Source organism: Gastrolobium bilobum, unplaced genomic scaffold (genome assembly GCF_033153095.1).
Source record: "Gastrolobium bilobum isolate Gb01-03AN ecotype WA unplaced genomic scaffold, APGP_CSIRO_Gbil_v1 utg1359, whole genome shotgun sequence".
Taxonomy (NCBI): domain Eukaryota; kingdom Viridiplantae; phylum Streptophyta; class Magnoliopsida; order Fabales; family Fabaceae; genus Gastrolobium; species Gastrolobium bilobum.
This window is the reverse complement of record NW_026897797.1, coordinates 208,880-230,082: the sequence shown is the minus strand read 5'-3', so window position 1 is coordinate 230,082 and position 21,203 is coordinate 208,880.

The window sequence follows — 21,203 nt, the reverse complement described above, 5'->3', positions numbered from 1 at the left end:
AGCTCAGCTTGTCACCAAGGGATATAATCAAATTGAGGGAGTGAATTATTTAGGAAACGTTCTCCCCAATTGCTAAGCTAACAACCATTCTGCTATTACTTGTTGTAACCATTGCTCAAAACTTGTTCATTGAGTAGTTGGATAGTAATAACGCATTTTTGCATGGGACTTATCAAAAGAAGTTAATTACATGGCCATTCTTGAAGGCAAGGTCACCTCCAATCCCAAGCAAGTTTGCAAATTTCAAAAATATCTCTACAGCCTTAAGAATGACGTGATCCTTGCTGGTAATGATTTGCAGGAAATTAATTTCGAATAACACTTAGATTGTTTGATCAAAATCAAAGACCCTGGTTCCCTGCCAAAGAGGTTTGATGCAGTTGGTTACGAGTTCGCTACTGTCTTCAAAATGATGGCAGTTCGAACCCCGCTGACTGATGAGAAGCCTTCTTCGGTGAGTGATATGTAATCTCTCCCGAAAATCTTCAAAGAGATTGGGAGTCTTCTCTAACCCTGGTGGGGTACCGGTGTCTACCCCCACCTAAACTTTTGTAGGAAATCTTAGATTTATGCGAAAGCGGTTTAGGACCTAGTACATTGGTATGCTTACCGAATCATCCTTGTTTCACAATTACCTCTCGGTGCGCAGGTCTCGTGTAGAATCTTCCCTTGTAGGATTCCTCCTCACGAACAGCTCACCTCAGCGCCGCAGCACGAACAACCTCCTTGAAGCTGGACTGTGGCAGATCTTCCAGACTATCTCTCGAGGAGGATGAGATGGTTGTGTGGGCAACCGATCAGATGATGAACGTCTGCCTCTTGGGGTTTGTTTTTGATGATCTGTTCACCTTGGAGGCACAAGAGGAGAAAACTATGAATATATACGCTTAGGTCTTAGACATAACTCAACCCTAAGCCTCATGGGCTCAAGTTTCACTGAAGCCTAATAGGACTTTAGTGACCAAAAGAGCATATATCCAACAATCTCTCACTTGCTCTTTAAGATACAAACTTGAGTTCGTAAACCCAAGACCATGTAGCCCATAAGCTATCATCATCTGATAATATACCCCATCCCTTGTCTCGAGCTAGCCTGGGGACCTACCATTTGTCATTGATCAAGGCTCCTGATAATCTTTACAAGATTATCTAATTCGGCGCTACTCCACTAAAAGCCCGAACGAGAACTCCAAAATTAGTGACCTTTATAACATTAATATGCATTGCCCCTTTATAGAATGTCTATAATTCATTGATTAGTTTTCTGTAACCCAATCAATTATTTATTCCCTTGACTTTGATAATTTCTCTAATGGATTACATGCACTGGCCAGTGTCTTTAATATCCAAGTACCGAAATATATCAAGGGGACATTTCCTATAAATTCCTTGTTGTTTATCTCATAAATACTGATAATCAAATAATCTCACTCCCAAAACACCGAGTTATTGGCCGTCAAAAGATCGGACCTCACCCGTTGGTAAATCAAAGAATGAAGACTATTTAATTATTTATTTAAAATAAACACAGGATTAAGGGCAACTACATAACTATAGTTATCTGGAAATTTGATTCCTTATGACAGAAATAACAACCTTAATCAAATCTCTCCTTGATCCTTTCAATGTGAATGTTAATTCACACCAATATTTTACAATGATTCGGACAAAATCATTTCATAAAATATTGCAGCCTGAATAAAGTGCCCAACTTTATTTAACGGCTGTGACTCCATTCATCAATTGTGAGAACCTATGATCATGTCCTCCATGAACGTATCCATATGATCATATACTCCACAATTTGATCCGGACCTTTATGTTTGTAAATAGTGCGCAAAATAAATAAATAAAACCTTATTTATGAAATTCAGAAAATTATTTTATTGTTTCATCGTCTTACTCCAAGAGCGCAATGAAACCAATAACTCCCACTTGCTTAATGCAAGTCTGGGATCCTCCTAAGACCCAAAGAAGTAACATGCCTCTCGAACACAAATTCAGGCAAACTCTTAGTAACTGGGTCTGCAAGATCCACCTCTAATGCTATATGAGTTTAGTGAAAAACTCATAGCTCGAGGTTGATTTTCTTGAGTTAATATCCACTTGAAATAACTGAATTTTTGAAAACTCAGCTTTTCAAGACTCCCACTAGAATATACCAGCATATAATCTCTTGTTCTCCAAAGATACTTGAGTACATGCTTAACAATAATCTAGTATTCCTCTAGGTTCAAAATGGTACTATCTCACTACTCCCACTACGTGACAGATGTCTGGTTTAACGCCCAACATGATATGCGTGAGTCTACCTTTGCCAAAGCATAAGATATCTTGCTCATGCATTCTTCCTTCTTAGAAGTCTTTGGTCACTCCTTAGGAAGATGAATTCCACATCTGAGAATTATAATTCTTCTCTTAGAATTCTCATGTTGAATTTTGGGTTTTGTCAATGTAAGTAGCCTGAGGTGATGCCAACAACTTATTCTTCCGGTCTCATAAGAGTTTTATACCAAGAATATAATTGGCTTCCCAGTACTTCCATACCAAAACACTAACTTAGCCAACTCTTTATGCTTGATATTACCTCCACATTGTTTCCAATAAGGAGCATATCATCTACATAAAGTACTAGAAAAACTACTGTCTTTCGTTGTATCCTTTACATACAAATACACATCATTCATCAAGGTTCTCTCAAAATCAAAATTTGATAACCTGATCAAAACTGATGTTTAAAGACCTGGATGCTTGCTTAAGTTTATGAAATAGACTTTCACAACTTGCATATCGTGTGTTCCTACTCATTTGCTATAAACCCTTTTGGTTGTTGTATGTAGATATCCTGACATCCAACTCTCAAAATGAAATCTCATAATTGAGACTTATAGCAACTAAGAGAATCTGGATAGACTCAAGCATGACGTCTGGCAAAAAAATGCCTCCAAGCTAGCTTTGAAGGTTTTCACCTTTCTGTCCATCCTCTCTTTGCCTTTTATGTCCACATGCACCTTGTGGGTTTTACCCCTCTTGGTGTCTTTACTAGGACCGGACGGAGTTGAAATACAAGTATTTCATCTCATTGTTCATAGTCTAAGCAACACTTGATCAACAACATCTTCTAGCGCATTATCGTAACTAGTAGGATCAATATCACTCAACAAGAGACAACTTGAGAGTTAACAAGGTTCTCTCCCACTACGAATGTACTGCACTAGACCTTGTGTATTTATAGGTAAAACAAAGAGTGGGTCAAATGATGGATCTTCAATTTCTTGAGGATCCTCTTATCCTTGATATTGTTCCTTTACATGTGATACTAATATTTCTACTAGTTTCACTTATATATTATCATGTTAAATTTCCAATCATGGTTCTTTTGTTTGTTCACTTAGAGATACTATGGGCTAGGCGAAAGTCGAATTCCAAAGTTATTATTTAATTTTATTTTATTTTATTTTCTTTAAAATAGGAAGGCCATGGATTAAAGTAATTATGATTTATTATTTAATGCTTTTATTGATTGGTATAAATTATATGATTGATAACATGCTTTATTGTGATAACCTGCCATATAGAATAGGTGGTGCCATATTGTTGCATAACTTGTATGATTGCATGAGCATAATAGCCATTATGTCTTCAGCGACTAGTATGATAGTTATTATGTGATTATTTTGATTTTAAATCATCCTAAGAAATTAATTAATAATTATTATGATTTTTATTAAAAATCTAGATTAATAATTGAATTAATTAATTTTGGATAATTAACATCAAGACAAATAATCGTTATGGAAATTATTTTGATTTCAAATTATCCTCATAAATGATAATTATTATGATTGTTGCAATCTAGATTAATAATTAAGTCAGCTATTTGGATGATTTAAATATAGAAAAATAATTAGAGAAAATTTCCTAAGAGAATTCTTTTATTTTGCGAGTAATTTGTGGGTTTTCTGAAATGGTCATGGAATAACACACGCTGCATACAACCTTCATGTATCATGATTGTTTGGAGCACACGCTGAAGTAAAGTGACCGGATTTCAGGACCTTAATGCTTTCAAAATTATGTTAAGCTTAGTGCACGTTTATCGACGCTCTTACTTATATAGTTTTTAAAATCAAACAAAGGATACTCTTAATTAAATAATTCTTGGAAATTAGAAAATGTTGCTTATGTTGAATGGAAGGAGATTTAAATTAAGAAATTAATTTAACCTTCAAGCGCATTATAGGACCATTAATAAAATAATCATGTGAAGTCCCATCGAATAAGCATGATTGAATTTTATTAGATTGGACTTAAATATCTATTGGAGGAGATTTAAATTAAGAAATTAATTTAACCTCCAGGCGCATTGTGGGCCTATCAATAAAATAATCATGTGAGGCTCCAACGGATAAGCATGATTGGATTTTATTGGGCCTTAATAATTTCAAAATTTTAATAAAGTATTGTACGGCCCATCGTCGATAATACTAAGTTATTAAAGATAATTTTGAAATTAAACAATGAATTCGACTGCTTATGAAAATTCTCAAACAAAAATGTTGAATGGGTGAAGGTTTTAAAAATTAATTAATTTTAAAACCTGCGGGCTCCATTTGTGGGTTTATTAGTGAAATGGTTATCGCTGAAGCCCCATCGGATAAGGATAATCAGATTTCACTAGATTAAATCTTAATAATTTCAAAATTTTAGTAAAGTGTTGTACGGCCCATCGTCGGCAATGCTTAGACACTAAGGATAATTTTGAAATTAAACAATGGTTAATTACATTCAACTTTGGTAAAATTGTTAACCCTCCCATCGAGGCTCTGGCAATGGCACTGAAGGCCCAAATAACAATTTTGGTTTTTACAAGTGACTTGCCCATCGTAAGCCTTGTAAAGATAAACTGAAGGATTGTTAACAATAAACAAGAGTAGTTATGAGAATCTACTTGCACTTCGTTTGTTTATTGCATTATTTGTTTGTAATTGTGTGCTTTATATGTTTTTCAGAAAATATCTTAGAAATGATTTTGAGACGAAAACCTCTAGATGGTACGAACTATGAATAAGTGAAAAGTAAATTTTTGATATTGTTCTAAAACATGGAAGCTAAAATTTGTCTTGACAATGCGAGGGCCATAGCAACCTGCAGAGGATGCGTCTAAGGAAACTAAGATGCATTTCTCAGATTAGGAAAGGGAAGATATGGTAGTTCGCTGCTATATTATTGTCAGTCTTTCCAAATACTTGCAGAAGCAAGCGTACATGATTAAGAGTGGAGTAGAAATGCTTCAGACTCTTAATGACATGTTTGCTGCGTCTAGCAGCTTTGCTAGACAGAATGCAGTCGGTGCAGGTTTTGCTAAGAGTCTTGTTAAATCCAAAGGGAAACCCAAGGGTGGTAACAAGAACAAAATGACTTGGTTATCAGTTGTCAAACCAGTTGCTATGAAGAAGCCGCAAGGCAAGTTCTTCAAGTGCAGACTGAAGGGATACTGAAAGAAAAATTGCCCAGAGGTGATGAAAAGAACCTGACATGGGCATATCAAGGCCTGATCAGTGAATGAATTATTGATTCAGGAATCACTGATTATGTTTGTTACTCTTTGAGTAGTTCAAACATGGCATACCTGTCAGCAATGGACATAGATATTTTAAGCTTGAAAATGGGAACTTGTGTCTGCATTTGTAGTAAGACAAGTTATTTATAAGACTATGGTTTTGGGTGACTGTTTATTTGTACAAGATTTCAAGAGGAATTCAATTTTTGTTAGTTGTTTTGGTTAAAACATGGTTTGACAATGCAATTGATTCCTCAGTTACATTTCGAAGTACATCTTCGTCTTGTTTTGTTCTGGTACATTATTTAAATAGTCTTTATTACCTATGTTCTATACCCTCTTAAATTTGTTATGTTGAATGGAAAAGGATGATGAACAAGGATTTTCACCAAAGAAATAAAAGTTTCAAATGAAACATAACTTTGGCCTTTGTGATTGAGTCACATTATCTCAAGTAGGAAACATGTTTTATTAAAAGAGGGACTGAAAGTTCAAGAATCTTTTAACTAACAGCTACATGTTAGTCCTATTTGGAAGGTAAAGTGGCCAAGCAATCCTACAAGGACCAAAAAGGTTTGCGCAACTATTCAACTGGAACTGGTACATACTAAAGTATGTGGACCACTTAGCGTTCAGACCAGAAGAGGTGATGAGTACTTCATTATATGAATGTTTACTCTGGATTTGGACAGATGAACCAAGTGCGCTATAAGTGTAAAGCTTTTGGAAATTTCCAAGAGGTTTAAGTCTAAGGCAGAAAAGCATGTAGGTGTTCAAATCAAAACACTTTGGTCTACTAAAGTGTTGGCTACCTGTCTGGTAAGTTCAGGTCTTACCTGACTTTAGAGGGGATAGTTTTTGTAACTGTCAACTCTAAAAATGCGTTAGTTGAATGAAGTTGCAATATGCGAAAATCAAACATTTCTAGACTTGGTGAAGATCATGTTCAGTTATTCATCTTTGCCAATGTTGTTCAAGGGAGATGCCTAAGAGAAGGAAATGTACCTTCTTAACTTGGTTCCGTCAAAGTTTGTTGTAAAGACACCTAAAGAATTATGGAAAGGGTGCAAGCCCAGATCAAACCATATTCGGATTTAGGGTGCTACGACACACGTCCTACAACAGCAGTCAAATGAGATGGAATCTTGTATGGAAGAGTGCATATCTTTTGGCTACCCTAAGAGAACTAGGGATGATTTCTTATTTAGTCTTAAGGACAAGATAATCTAAGTGAGCACTCACATGATTTTCTTAAAGGAGGACTAGATAAGAAATTATAAGCTCTTAAGTTAGGTTATTCTTGATGAGATTTATCTCAGATTAAGAATTTCCAGAATCTCTAGAAGCTTCATCCACTGTTCCCTTGATTGTTCAAGAGGGGATAGATATATCTCTAAGTGAACAAACAAGAGAACCATGATTGGAAATTCAACATGATAATATATAAGTGAAACTAGTAGAAATATTAGTATCACATGTAAAGGAACAATATCAAGGATAAACGGATCCTCAAGAAATTGAAGATCTATCATTTGACTCACTCTTTGTTTTACCTATAAATACACAAGGTCTAGTGCAGTACATTCGTAGTGGGAGAGAACCTTGTTAACTCTCAAGTTGTCTCTTGTTGAGTGATATTGATCCTACTAGTTATGATAATGCACTAGAAGATGTTGTTGATCAAGTGTTGCTCAAGCTATGAACAATGAGATGAAATACTTGTATTTCAACTCCGTTCGGTCCTAGTAAAGACACCAAGAGGGGTAAACCTCACAAGGTGCATGTGGACATAAAAGGAAAAGAAAGGATGGACAGGAAGGTGAAAACCTTCAAAGCTAGCTTGGAGGCATTTTTTGCCAGACGCCATGCTTGAGTTTATCTAGATTCTCTTAGTTGCTATAAGTCTCGATTATGATATTTCATTTTGGGAGTTGGATGTCAGGATATCTACATACAACAACCAAAAGGGTTTATAGCAAATGAGTAGGAACACACGGTATGCAAGTTGTGAAAGTCTATTTCATAGACTTAAGCAAGCATCCAGGTCTTGAAACATCAGTTTTGATCAGGTTATCAAAATTTTGATTTTGAGAGAACCTTGATGAATGATGTGTATTTGTATGTAAAGGATACAACGGAAGACAGTAGCTTTTCTGGTACTTTATGTAGATGATATGCTCCTTATTAGAAACAATGTGGAGGTAATATCAAGCATAAAGAGTTGGCTAAGTTAGTGTTTTGGTATGGAAGTACTGGGGAAGCCAATTATATTCTTGGTATAAAACTCTTATGAGACCGGAAGAATAAGTTGTTGGCATCACCTCAGGCTACTTACATTGACAAAACCCAAAATTCAACATGAGAATTCTAAGAGAAAAATTATAATTCTCAGATGTGGAATTCATCTTCCTAAGGAGTGACCAAAGACTTCTAAGAAGGAAGAATGCATGAGCAAGATATCTTATGCTTTGGCAAAGGTAGACTCACGCATATCATGTTGGGCGTTAAACCAGACATCTGTCACGTAGTGGGAGTAGTGAGATAGTACCATTTTGAACCTAGAGGAATACTAGATTATTGTTAAGCATGTACTCAAGTATCTTTGGAGAACGAGAGATTATATGCTGGTATATTCTAGTGGGAGTCTTGAAAAGCTGAGTTTTCAAAAATTCAGTTATTTCAAGTGGATATTGACTCAAGAAAATCAACCTCGAGCTATGAGTTTTTCACTAAACTCAGATAGCATTAGAGGTGGATCTTGCAGACCCAGTTACTAAGAGTTTGCCTGAACTTGTGTTCAAGAGGCATGTTACTTCTTTGGGTCTTAGGAAGATCCCAGACTTGCATTAAGCAAGTAGGAGTTATTGGTTTCATTGTGCTCTTGGAGTAAGACGATGAAACAATAAAATCATTTTCTGAATTTCATAAATAAGGTTTTATTTATTTATTTTGCGCACTATTTACAAACATAAAGGTCCGGATCAAATTGTGGAGTATATGATCATATGGATACGTTCATGGAGGATATGATCATAGGATCTCACAATTGATGAATGGAGTCACAGCCGTTAAATAAAGTTGGGCACTTTATTCAGGCTGCAATATTTTATGAAATGATTTTGTCCGAATCATTGTAAAATATTGGTGTGAATTAACATTCACATTGAAAGGATCAAGGAGAGATTTGATTAAGGTTGTTTTTCTGTCATAAGGTATCAAATCTCCAGTTAACTATAGTTATGTGATTGCTCTTAATCCTGAGTTTATTATAAATAGGTAATCAAATAGTTTTCATTCTTTGATTTACCAATGGGTGAGGTTCGATCTATTGATGGCCAATAACTCGGTATTTTGGGAGTGAGATTATTTGATTATCGATATTTATGAGATAAACAACATGGAATTTGTAGGATATGTCCCCTTGATATGTTTCGGTACTTGGATATTAAAGACACTGGCCAGTGCATGTAATCCATCAGAGAAACTATCATAGTCAAGGGAATAAATAATTGATTGAGTTACAGAAAACTTGTCAATCAATTATAGACATTCTACAAAGGGGCGATGCATATTCATGTTATAAGTGTTGTTAATCTTGGAGTTCAAGTTCGGGCTTTTAGTGGAGTAGCACCGAATTAGATAATCATTCGTTGATTATCAGGAGCCTTGATTAATAACAGATGGTAGATCCCCAAGCTAGCTTGAGACAAGGGATGGGGTATTTTTCGGATAGATGATGACTTATGGGTTACATGATCTTGGGTTTTACGACTCAAGTTTGTATCCAAAAGAGCAAGTGGGAGATTGTTGGGTTTGCTCTTTTACTAAAGCCCAAATGGGTTATTAGTATGAGAAGAGCCCAAGGAACCTAGAGCCCAATGAGCTAGGGTTTCTTGGAACCCATATAAATAGTACCTCTTAAGTCATCAGCCTCCTAGGTCTTTTTTGTGAGAAAGAGGCAAGCTCAGAATCTAATCAGTGCCCACACACTTCTCCTTCCTCCTCGAGAGATAGTTTGGAAGATCTGCCACAGTCCAGCTTCAAGGAGGTTGTTCGTGCTGCGGCGCTGAGGTGAGCTGTTCGTGAAGAGGAATCCTACAAGGGAAGATTCTACACGAGACCTGCGCACCGAGAGGTAATTGGGATGATTCGGTAAGCATACCAATGTACTAGGTCCTAAACCGCTTATAGCAACTAATAGAATCTAGATAGACTCAAGCATGACGTCTGGCAAAAAATGCCTCCAAGCTAGCTTTGAAGGTTTTCACCTTTCTGTCCATCCTCTCTTTGCTTTTTATGTCCACATGCACCTTGTGGGTTTTACCCCTCTTGGTGTCTTTACTAGGACCGGACGGAGTTGAAATACAAGTATTTCATCTCATTGTTCATAGTCTGAGCAACACTTGATCAACAACATCTTCTAGCGCATTATCGTAACTAGTAGGATCAATATCACTCAACAAGAGACAACTTGAGAGTTAACAAGGTTCTCTCCCACTACGAATGTACTGCACTAGACCTTGTGTATTTATAGGTAAAACAAAGAGTGGGTCAAATGATGGATCTTCAATTTCTTGAGGATCCGCTTATCCTTGATATTGTTCCTTTACATGTGATACTAATATTTCTACTAGTTTCACTTATATATTATCATGTTGAATTTCCAATCATGGTTCTTTTGTTTGTTCACTTAGAGATATATCTATCCCCTCTTGAACAATCAAGGGAACAGTGGATGAAGCTTCTAGAGATTCTGGAAATTCTTGATCTGAGATAAATCTCATCAAGAATAACCTAATTTAAGAGCTTATAATTTCTTATCTAGTACTCCTTTAAGAAAATCATGTGAATGCTCACTTAGATTATCTTGTCCTGAAGACTAAATAAGAAATCATCCCTAGTTCTCTTAGGGTAGCCAAAAGATATGCACTCTTCCATACAAGATTCTATCTTATTTGACTGTTGTTGTAGGACGTGTGCCATAGAACCCTAAATCCGAATATGGTTTGATCTGGGCTTGCACCCTTTCCATAATTCTTTAGGTGTCTTTACGACAAACTTTGACGGAACCAAGTTAAGAAGGTGGATTTCCTTCTCTTAGGCATCTCCCTTGAACAACATTGGAAAAGATGAATAACTGAACATGATCTTCACCAAGTCTAGAAATGTTTGATTTTTGCATACTGCAACTTCATTCAACTAACGCGTTCTTAGAGTTGACAGTTACGAAAACTATCCCCTCTTAAATCAGGTAAGAACTGAAATTACCAGACAGGTAGCCAAACACTTTAGTAGACCAAAGTGTTTTGATTTGAACACCTGCATGCTTTTCTGCCTTAGACTTAAACCTCTTGGAAATTTCCAAAAGCTTTAGACTTATAGCGCACTTGGTTCATCTGTCAAATCCAGAGTAAACATTCATATAATGAAGTACTCATCACCTCTTCTGGTCTGAGCGCTAAGTGGTCCGCATACTTTAGTATGTACCTGTTCCAGTTGAATAGTTGCGCAAACCTTCTTGGCTCTTGTAGGATTGCTTGGCCACTTTACCTTCCAAATAGGACTAACATGTAGCTGTTAGTTAAAAGATTATTGAACTTTCAGTCCCTCTTTTAACTAAAACATATTTTCTACTTGAGATAATGTGACTCAATCACAAAGGCCAAAGTTATGTTTCATTTGAAACTTTTATTTCTTTGGTGAAAGTTCTTGTTCATCATCCTTTCCATTCAACATAACAAATTTAAAAAGGGTATAGGACATAGGTAATAAAGACTATTTAAACAATGTACCAGAACAAAACAAGACGAAGATGAACTTCGAAATGTAACTGAGGAATCAATTGCATTGTCAAACCATGTTTTAACCAAAACAACTAACAAAAATTGAATTCCTCTTGAAATCCAAAACAAATAAACAGTCACTCAAAACCATAGTCGTATAAATAACTTGTCCTACTGCAAATGCAGACACAAGTTTCAATTTTCAAGCTTAAAATATCTATGTCCATTGCTGACAGGTATGCCATGTTTGAACTACTACAAAGAGTAACAAACATAATCAGTGATTCCTGAATCAATAATTCATTCACTGATCAGGCCTTGATATGCCCATGTCTGGTTCTTTTCTCTGGGCAATTTTTCTTTCAGTATCCCTTCAGTCTGCACTTGAAGAACTTGCCTTGCGGCTTCTTCATAGCAACTGGTTTGACAACTGATAACCAAGTCATTTTGTTCTTGTTACCACCCTTGGGTTTTTCCTTTGGATTTAACAAGACTTTTAGCAAAACCTGCACCGACTGCATTCTGTCTAGCAGAGCTGCTAGATGCAGCAAACATGTCATTAAGAGTCTGAAACATTTCTACTCCACTCTTAATCATGTAAACTTGCTTCTGTAAGTATTTGTAAAGACTGACAATAATATAGCAACGAACTACCATATCTGCCCTTTCCTAATCTGAGAAATGCATCTTAGTTTCCTTAGACGCATTCTCTGCAGGTTGCTATGGCCCTCGCATTGTCAGGACAAATTTTAGCTTCCATGTTTTAAAACAATATCAAAGATTTGCTTTTCACTTATTCATAGTTGGTACCATCTAGAGGTTTTCGACTCAAAATCATTTCTAAGATATTTTCCGAAAAAACATATAAAGCACACAATTACAAACAAATAATGCAATAAACAAACGAAGTGCAAGTAGATTCTCATAACTACTCTTGTTTATTGTTAACAATCCTTCAGTTTATCTTTACAAGGCTTACGATGGGCAAGTCACTTGTAAAAACCAAAATTGTTATTTGGACCTTCAGTGCCATTGCCAGAGCCTCGATGGGAGGGTTAACAATTTTACCAAAATTGAATGTAATTAACCATTGTTTAATTTCAAAATTATCCTTAGTGTCTAAGCATTGCCGACGATGGGCCGTACAATACTTTACTAAAATTTTGAAATTATTTAGATTTAATCTAGTGAAATCTGATTATCCTTATCCGATGGGGCTTCAGCGATAACCATTTCACTAATAAACCCACAAATGGAGCCCGCAGGTTTTAAAATTAATTAATTTTTAAAACCTTCACCCATTCAACATTTTTGTTTGAGAATTTTCATAAGCCTAGTCGAATTCATTGTTTAATTTCAAAATTATCTTTAATAACTTAGTATTATCGACGATGGGCCGTACAATACTTTATTAAATTTTTTTTTGAAAAGCTTTGAAATTATTAAGGCCCAATAAAATCCAATCATGCTTATCCGTTGGGGCCTCACATGATTATTTTATTGATAGGCCCACAATGCGCCTGGAGGTTAAATTAATTTCTTAATTTAAATCTCCTCCCATAGATATCTAAGTCCAATCTAATAAAATCCAATCATGCTTATTCGATGGGACTTCACATGATTATTTTATTAAAGGTCCTATAATGCGCTTGAAGGTTAAATTAATCTCTTAATTTAAATCTCCTTCCATTCAACATAAGCAACATTTTCTAATTTCCAAGAATTATTTAATTGAGAGTATCCTTTGTTCGATTTCAAAAACTATATAAGTAAGAGCGCCGATAAATGTGCACTAAGCTTAACATAATTTTGAAAGCATTGAGGTCCTGAAATCCGATCACTTTACGTCAGCGTGTGCTCCAAACAATCATGATACATGAAGGTTATATGCAGCGTGTGTTATTCCATGACCATTTCAGAAAACCCACAAATTACTCGCAAAATAAAAGAATTCTCTTAGGAAATTTTCTCTAATTATTTTTCTAGATTTAAATCATCCAAATAGCTGACTTTATTATTAATCTAGATTGCAACAATCATAATAATTATCATTTATGAGGATAATTTGAAATCAAAATAATTTCCATAACGATTATTTGTCTTGATGTTAATTATCCAAAATTAATTAATTCAATTATTAATCTAGATTTTTAATAAAAATCATAATAATTATTAATTAATTTCTTAGGATGATTTAAAATCAAAATAATCCCATAATAACTATCATACTAGTCGCTGAAGACATAATAGCTATTATGCTCATGCAATCATACAAGTTATGCAACAATATGGCACCACCTATTCTATATGGGATGTTATCGCAATAAAGCATGTTATCAATCATATAATTTATACCAATCAATAAAAGCATTAAATAATAAATCATAATTACTTTAATCCATGGCCTTCCTATTTTAAAGAAAATTAAATTAAATTAAATTAAATAATACAACTTTGGAATTCGACTTTCGCCTAGCCCATAGTATATGTCTCAAGCCTCTTTAGGGTTTCATGGGCCCAAAAGTCCAAAGACCCAATCCTTTGGCGAGAAACCCTAGGACGCGAAAGAGGAACCCTAGCCGTCAGGTCTGCCGCGCCGTCACCCGAAGTCAAATCAGGCTGAAACTCCAGGGGAAGGACCACCACGTAGAGACGAGTGCACCGCCACCGGAATCACCCAAAAAGGTGGCCGGACGCTCCCTCACTATCCAATTATTTGCCGGAGAGTGGCGACCACTCTCAGCCTCTTGTGGAAGCGCGTGGTGGAGCGTGGAGTCTCCTATGGCGGTGATCCACCCACCGTTGCGTTCGTCTTTCCGTCCTCTTTCCAACCATATATAGATCGCCCCATTCCGAGATCAGGAAGTTTTCGAAAGGTCTCCGACAGTACTGACTGCGCATCTTAATCGCGGTTTCTCGATCTTGAACTTTTACAAAATATTGGAAAAATACACAGAAATTCCGAAAATAAATAAAAACAGCAAGGAGGAAACCTAATCATATGGGATTAGCCTCCTTGTTACAAATCAAGAAATACACGAGAGACCCTAACCATGGATTAAAGCATTTTTACCGATTAGAATTTAAACTTTTATGAAAATGAATTATAAAATACACATGCTAGATTCATACCATAATCCTAGAACCCTAGGTGCCACATTTCAAAAAGCAAAACTAATTACATGAATAGTGAAACTAGATTCACATACCAATGTACAGCCAAGGCTCTGATACCAATTGTAGGAAATCTTAGATTTATGCGGAAGCGGTTTAGGACCTAGTACATTGGTATGCTTACCGAATCATCCTTGTTTCACAATTACCTCTCGGTGCGCAGGTCTCGTGTAGAATCTTCCCTTGTAGGATTCCTCCTCACGAACAGCTCACCTCAGCGCCGCAGCACGAACAACCTCCTTGAAGCTGGACTGTGGCAGATCTTCCAGACTATCTCTTGAGGAGGATGAGATGGTTGTGTGGGCAACCGTTCAGATGATGAACGTCTGCCTCTTGGGGTTTGTTTCTGATGATCTGTTCACCTTGGAGGCACAAGAGGAGAAAACTATGAATATATACGCTTAGGTCTCAGACATAACTCAACCCTAAGCCTCATGGGCTCAAGTTTCACTGAAGCCCAATAGGACTTTAGTGACAAAAAAACATATATCCAACAACTTTTTGTTATCCAAAAAAAAAGACTATGGTTCCTGCATTTCTTCCTTGGGCTTGAGCTAGGGGGTATTATACCTCGTGTGTATTTATTATTACACGTCATACGTGTATCTTTTTCGGTTAACATGAGTTAGTTCAGGTCAATTAGTTAGCGTAACTGTTAGTTTTTCTTCTCAGTTTTAGTCACGTGCATGTAGGTTCACGTATATGTGTACCTCCTGTTTATCCTCCTGCTTTTCCTGTACGGATATGTACTATAAGTATATAGTCGAGCGTACTTTCCAATTCATTCACTCAATAAGATTTTTGAAGTATCTTTTCTCTGTTGTAAGAATTATCAAAATAGTGTGTCTCTTAGTCTTGAACCGAAGCATGAGTAGTTAACCAATTAACTACTCCATTTATTTCTCTATCGATTGAGTTAGTTTTTTTTCCCCAGGTAAATGAGTTTGTTTTTAATCCTATGAGATTAGATTAAGGGTTAAATAATTTCTCTTTGGATAGTTCTAAAGATTATATATTCAAGTAAAAAAAGTTACGATTAATATAAGCATACAATATTAGCTTAGGAGAGCACCAACTACGATAACAAATATATACTAAATAATAATAGTAGCGCAGTTAGCATCAGGAAACTGAGAAAGTGAAAGTAGAAACATGTGTTTGATCCTCTCTACTCTCTAGTATCGTCTTTAATTAGGAGGAAATTAAAGTCTTATTTCCGAGACTAGCCTCGAATCGGACTAGTCGCGAAGGATGAACCATTGAAATATCTAAAAAAATAAAAAATAAAAGATAACAAATATATTTATAAAAAAATTTGGAGCTAAGCAACCACAACTTCTTTCGGTTTCCCTTTCCCTCCTCCTTTGTTCATGGTATCTGCTTTGGTTTGCTTTTTAGGAATAAAATCATCCAAATTAAACTAACCAGTTTTTCTATATTGAGAACCGATTCGTCACTTTTATTTGGATATATAGCTGGAAAAAAAAATTATCCAGTCAATTTTTCATCAACTACTTTTTAAAATAAAAAAAAATGAAGACAAATTTTACATACATTTTTTCTTTCCATGTCCCAAAAAGAGAAAATTTGTCTAAAAATCTTTAACAATAATATATGCAAAAATACAAATAAGCTTCATAAAATATCAACAATAATATATGTGCTTTATCAAAGAAAAGCCATTACTAATTATTTTAATTTTATTTATCCTTTAGAAGACTTTCCTAAGAATAAAAAAAGATATTGGCCAATCAAATGTTATTAAATTTGTCTTGAGAAATTATTTTCGAAGTTCTATATTATTGTTTGGAGGCTGTGTAGCTGGCTAATGGGGTGTTTAACCCCTCCACCATTAATAATGTCAGGAAACTGAGTAAGTGAGAGTAAAAACATGTGTTTTATCCTCTCTACTCTCTAGTATCGTCTTTAATAGGAGGAAATTAAAGTCTTATTTCCGGGACTAGCCTCGAATCGGACTAGTTGCGAAGGATGAACCGATTGAAATATCTAAAAAAATAAAAGATAACAAATATATTTATAAAAAAATTTGGAGCTAACCAACCACAACTTCTTTCGGTTTCCCTTTCCCTCCTCCTTTATTCATGGTATCTGCTTTGGTTTGCTTTTTAGGAATAAAATCATCCAAATTAAACTAACCAGTTTTTCTATATTGAGAACCGATTCGTCACTTTTATTTGGATATATAGCTGAAAAAAAATTATCCAGTCAATTTTTCATCAACTACTTTTTAAAATAAAAAAAAATGAAGACAAATTTTACATACATTTTTTCTTTCCATGTCCCAAAAAGAGAAAATTTGTCTAAAAATCTTTAACAATAATATATGCAAAAATACAAATAAGCTTCATAAAATGTCAACAATAATATATGTGCTTTATTAAAGAAAAGTCATTACTAATTATTTTAATTTTATTTATCCTTTAGAAGACTTTCCTAAGAATAAAAAAAGATATTGGCCAATCAAACGTTATTAAATTTGTCTTGAGAAATTATTTTCGAAGTTCTATATTATCGTTTGGAGGCTGTGTAGCTGGCTAATGGGGTGTTTAACCCCTCCACCATTAATTGATTTGGTATAAAAAAATTTACTTTTTTTTTAAAGATTTCGTAACCCTAATTACTAATTTTAATTGACGATGGCAAAATGGATCGGTCCACCTTGGCTCGCTGCCAACCCGTCAAAATAAGGTGGGGCGGGTTGGCCCGCCATTTAAAAGCGAGCTGAAAATATCAATAAACCTCATTTTATGCTATGTTGGTGGGTTAATATGTTTAAATAATAATAAAAATTTAAAAAAAAAAACAACGTTTTATAAGTATCATAGTATTATCTAATTTTATCTCACACTCCTGTTCTTTTTTCTAATCACAAGCCCAAATGTATTTTAATATTCAGTCTTACAATTTTTAGGAACTCATTTTGCCTACATATATAGATAATCTTCATCATAAATCAAGTATTTTTCTCTTTATCTTTTGTATAGGAGTATATCTTGAGATAAATTTTTTGAAAATCACAAAAGTTTGGCATGACAAATAAAACACTACTTTACAGTAGAAAAAAAATTGAGCTATGGATTGACCTACTTTAATTTATCCTAAAATGAGACGGTTTTGGAAACCCAACCCATCAAAATTGGTGGATTAAACAGGCTAATCCAATAAGTCATGTTCGTTTTGCGACCTCTAGAATCGAGTGGCATGATTATTATATAACTTTGACCCAAATGTCATCTTCAGGATTCGTACACATACTCTTTACAGAAGACCCAATCAACAAAGTAATTGATGAGGATAATGATTTCTAGATGTCTTGTTATTTTGACATGCATGTGTGATGAAGAAGTTATATTAAGAGTGGACGCATTATATGTTGTCATTTCTTTTCAGCTATATATCGGGTTACATGGATGGATCACTTATTTGGCATCCAATATATTGCAATTTAAACCAATCATTTGGGTTCTAAAAAATATTTTTAAACCCAAAAAAATTCCACTTTAGCATACAAATTGATATTAAAAAAATATAAAAGCGCTCATACATCACAAAATTACTTATTTGATTGTATAATTTAATTTAGGGTTTTAAAAATTCGTATATTAATTAAAAAATATAGATTGAAAAATGGGAGAATAAAATTTCCAGAGAAAATGACGTACTTAATAATTCCCACCATACCTATATTGCTCATGTCCTCTCTCAATGCTTCTGTATGAGCTAGATTAGAGGAGATGCATGCAGATTCAGATGCAGCTGCACTCACATTATGTACTTGCACACGTCACGCATGCATAAGCATGTCGTTCGGGTTTCAGACAAATTGAGACCGAGTAAACTGCACGCGTGACCAAATTGTTTAGATTCAAGAGATTCAGTGTATGTTGCTCCACGCCTCCACCAACTAATAAAGTGGAGGCACATGCTTCCCCCAAAACATGGCCCCTAACCTTCCTTCATTCTTCAGTACATATCCACTTGTCATTAACATGCCCCACGTTTTGCCTTTCCTTTATTGGATTAGTATTTTTATTTTATTTTTAAATATTTCAATCGATTAATTGTTTCAAATTAATCCGATTCAGGCGGGTTCAGGATTAAGGTTTTAAACTCCTCCCGAAGGTAGTACTGAAGAGATTCAAACACATGCTCTCACCCCACCTGCTTAGCTCCCATGTCCTAACTGAGCTACCACCATTTGATATTTGATTAGTATTTCTTATATTGTAGGAGATAATTATATTTTTTTTACACATATAAAATATATGGGACTCGTGTTTTAGTTTTTTCTTTCTTTCTTTTCACATGATGTCATATGGAATTCACACACTTTTATATATATCCCATGTCCTAACTGAGCTACCACCATTTGATATTTGATTAGTATTTCTTATATTGTAGGAGATAATTATATTTTTTTTACACATATAAAATATATGGGACTCGTGTTTTAGTTTTTTCTTTCTTTCTTTTCACATGATGTCATATGAAATTCACACACTTTTATATATATATAACAGATAAAATTATTTTACGACATGACAATATTAATCCCTTCCTTTGTATACATATACCTTTTTAACACCCTTCTCAGTATCTCACATTATTTCTTCTATCTAATTCAAAGCCATAATGACTCCGCCAAGTTTCACAGAACAGATTTACCTTTGTATTGCAATTTCAATATTGGTGCTTTTGTATGTCTTTCTTCTAGCCTTGGAATCTTCATGGACCAACTATGGAGTTGCTTGGTTACCGCATGAGTTCAGCTTTCCGGTTCTCACACAAAGTATGTCAACGTTGGTCCATAACTCAGAACAAAAGGGTTTGATTCTTGGAAAGGAATTGAGGAAGCTTTAGATAATTTAGATAGGCCTCATTTACATGTATCTTATTCATATTCAATTCAACAAACTTCTATTTTCTTCTCGCTATCTTTGTTTGCTTCTTTTTCTGTTATTTGAATTGTGTATCAATATATCTCAATTTGCTTCTTTCAGTTTGGGATTATATGTTTCTCTATACATGGTTGATCTAATTGATGTGTTAATTATCTGACTGTTCATGTTTACACCGAGTCATATATATGCTTCTGATCAGTTTCTTTCTACAATCATATAAATCATACCCAGCTTGGGCTTTCAACCTTCATCTAAGGAAGCATTTAGAGGAAGAAATAAAATACCCAAAAGCTAAGGGAAAGATTGTCAACTATAAACAAGACTTTATACTCGTATACTAAGTTGATGTTAAGATCTTTAACAACACCCACTATGATCCTACACGTGTCTTTAGTGAGTAGTTTGATATTCCAATAACTAACATGTCAAAATGGTGGTTTAATATTTCTTTTTGACATTAGATTGATCTTTTAAAATTAACATTTCAGTAACTATTTTCATGTGTTTATTTTTGGGAAGTTAAATTGATAACACTTATATCTCATAGGAATAGAATGTATGTTTAGTCTAATTTCTATTGCACTAAAATCTGCTCATATGTGATTAAATAAATCGGTATCTCTATGGAGCAAATTTGGTGATAGTTACGAGGAGAATTACTTATAAAATTGTTTCTAAAAATTTCTGGGTAGGTTGATGAATCAAATGAAATAAAATTTTGATTGCATGGAAAACTGTACTAATAATACATGGCTTTAAACAAGTAAGAATTAGTTGTTGGGCTTCCTCCTTCAATGCTAAGCCCAAGCTCATTGAGGGGTTTCCTAAAAGCTCTAAACCCTAGATCTCACTTCCTCTGTATATTCATTAGTTATAGGTGTAGGCTAGGTTAGATTGAGAGATTAGAAATTTGAGAGATTTGAGCAAAGCTTTATGCTTTGTATTTGAGAGATCTCTAGAGAGAGTTTGAGTGAAACGTCTCAAGGGAGGTTTGATTATCAACATTGTTGGAGAGGTTGAGTTAACCACCACATTGGTGAATTTGATTTTTTGTAACCATTATTTTCATAGTGAATTTTTTGAACTGGACTAGGTCCCGTGAATTTTTACTTCTTCATTGAAGAAGGTTTTCCCACGTTAAAATCTGTTTGTGTTCTTCTCTCTCTCCCGTTTTTCGTTTTGATTTTCCACTGCGCTGCCCGACCTGGTGAAGTTCAGGCCGAGGTATTGCCGAGATCCGAGATCAGGATCTTGCTGATTGTCTTCCGCGAAAAGATTGCTTAGCCGAATTTGAGGGAACCGAGTTCCCAACATTACCTTGTAGTGTAGTGTATCTCCCTTACTGTCGCTTATTTGTTTCTAGGGGTCAAGTATGGCCTAGGACTTTGTTTAAAAGGTCATTTATTTTATATACTTGCATATGATAACTGCATCTCAAGCAACTTAACTGGGAACAATTTCTATGTCTACAACACATAATTGTATCTAATGCAAGTCCCCGACCAGATTGAATAAGAGAGAAAGAGGCGAGAGAGAAAGAGGCTTTATCACTAAGCCAGTCTATGAGTAATTTTCATCAAGAGGTGGCAACTATGAGATTAAGATGACATGTGTTAGTATCCGGAAAAAAAAAAGATGACATGTGTCACTACAAGAAAACTGGTATTTTGAGGCTTTTTATTAGAGGTTGTTTCACTTAAACCGCCTCCAATTGATACATAAAGGCGGTACTTCCGGCGGTTTAATTGATTCGAGGCGGTT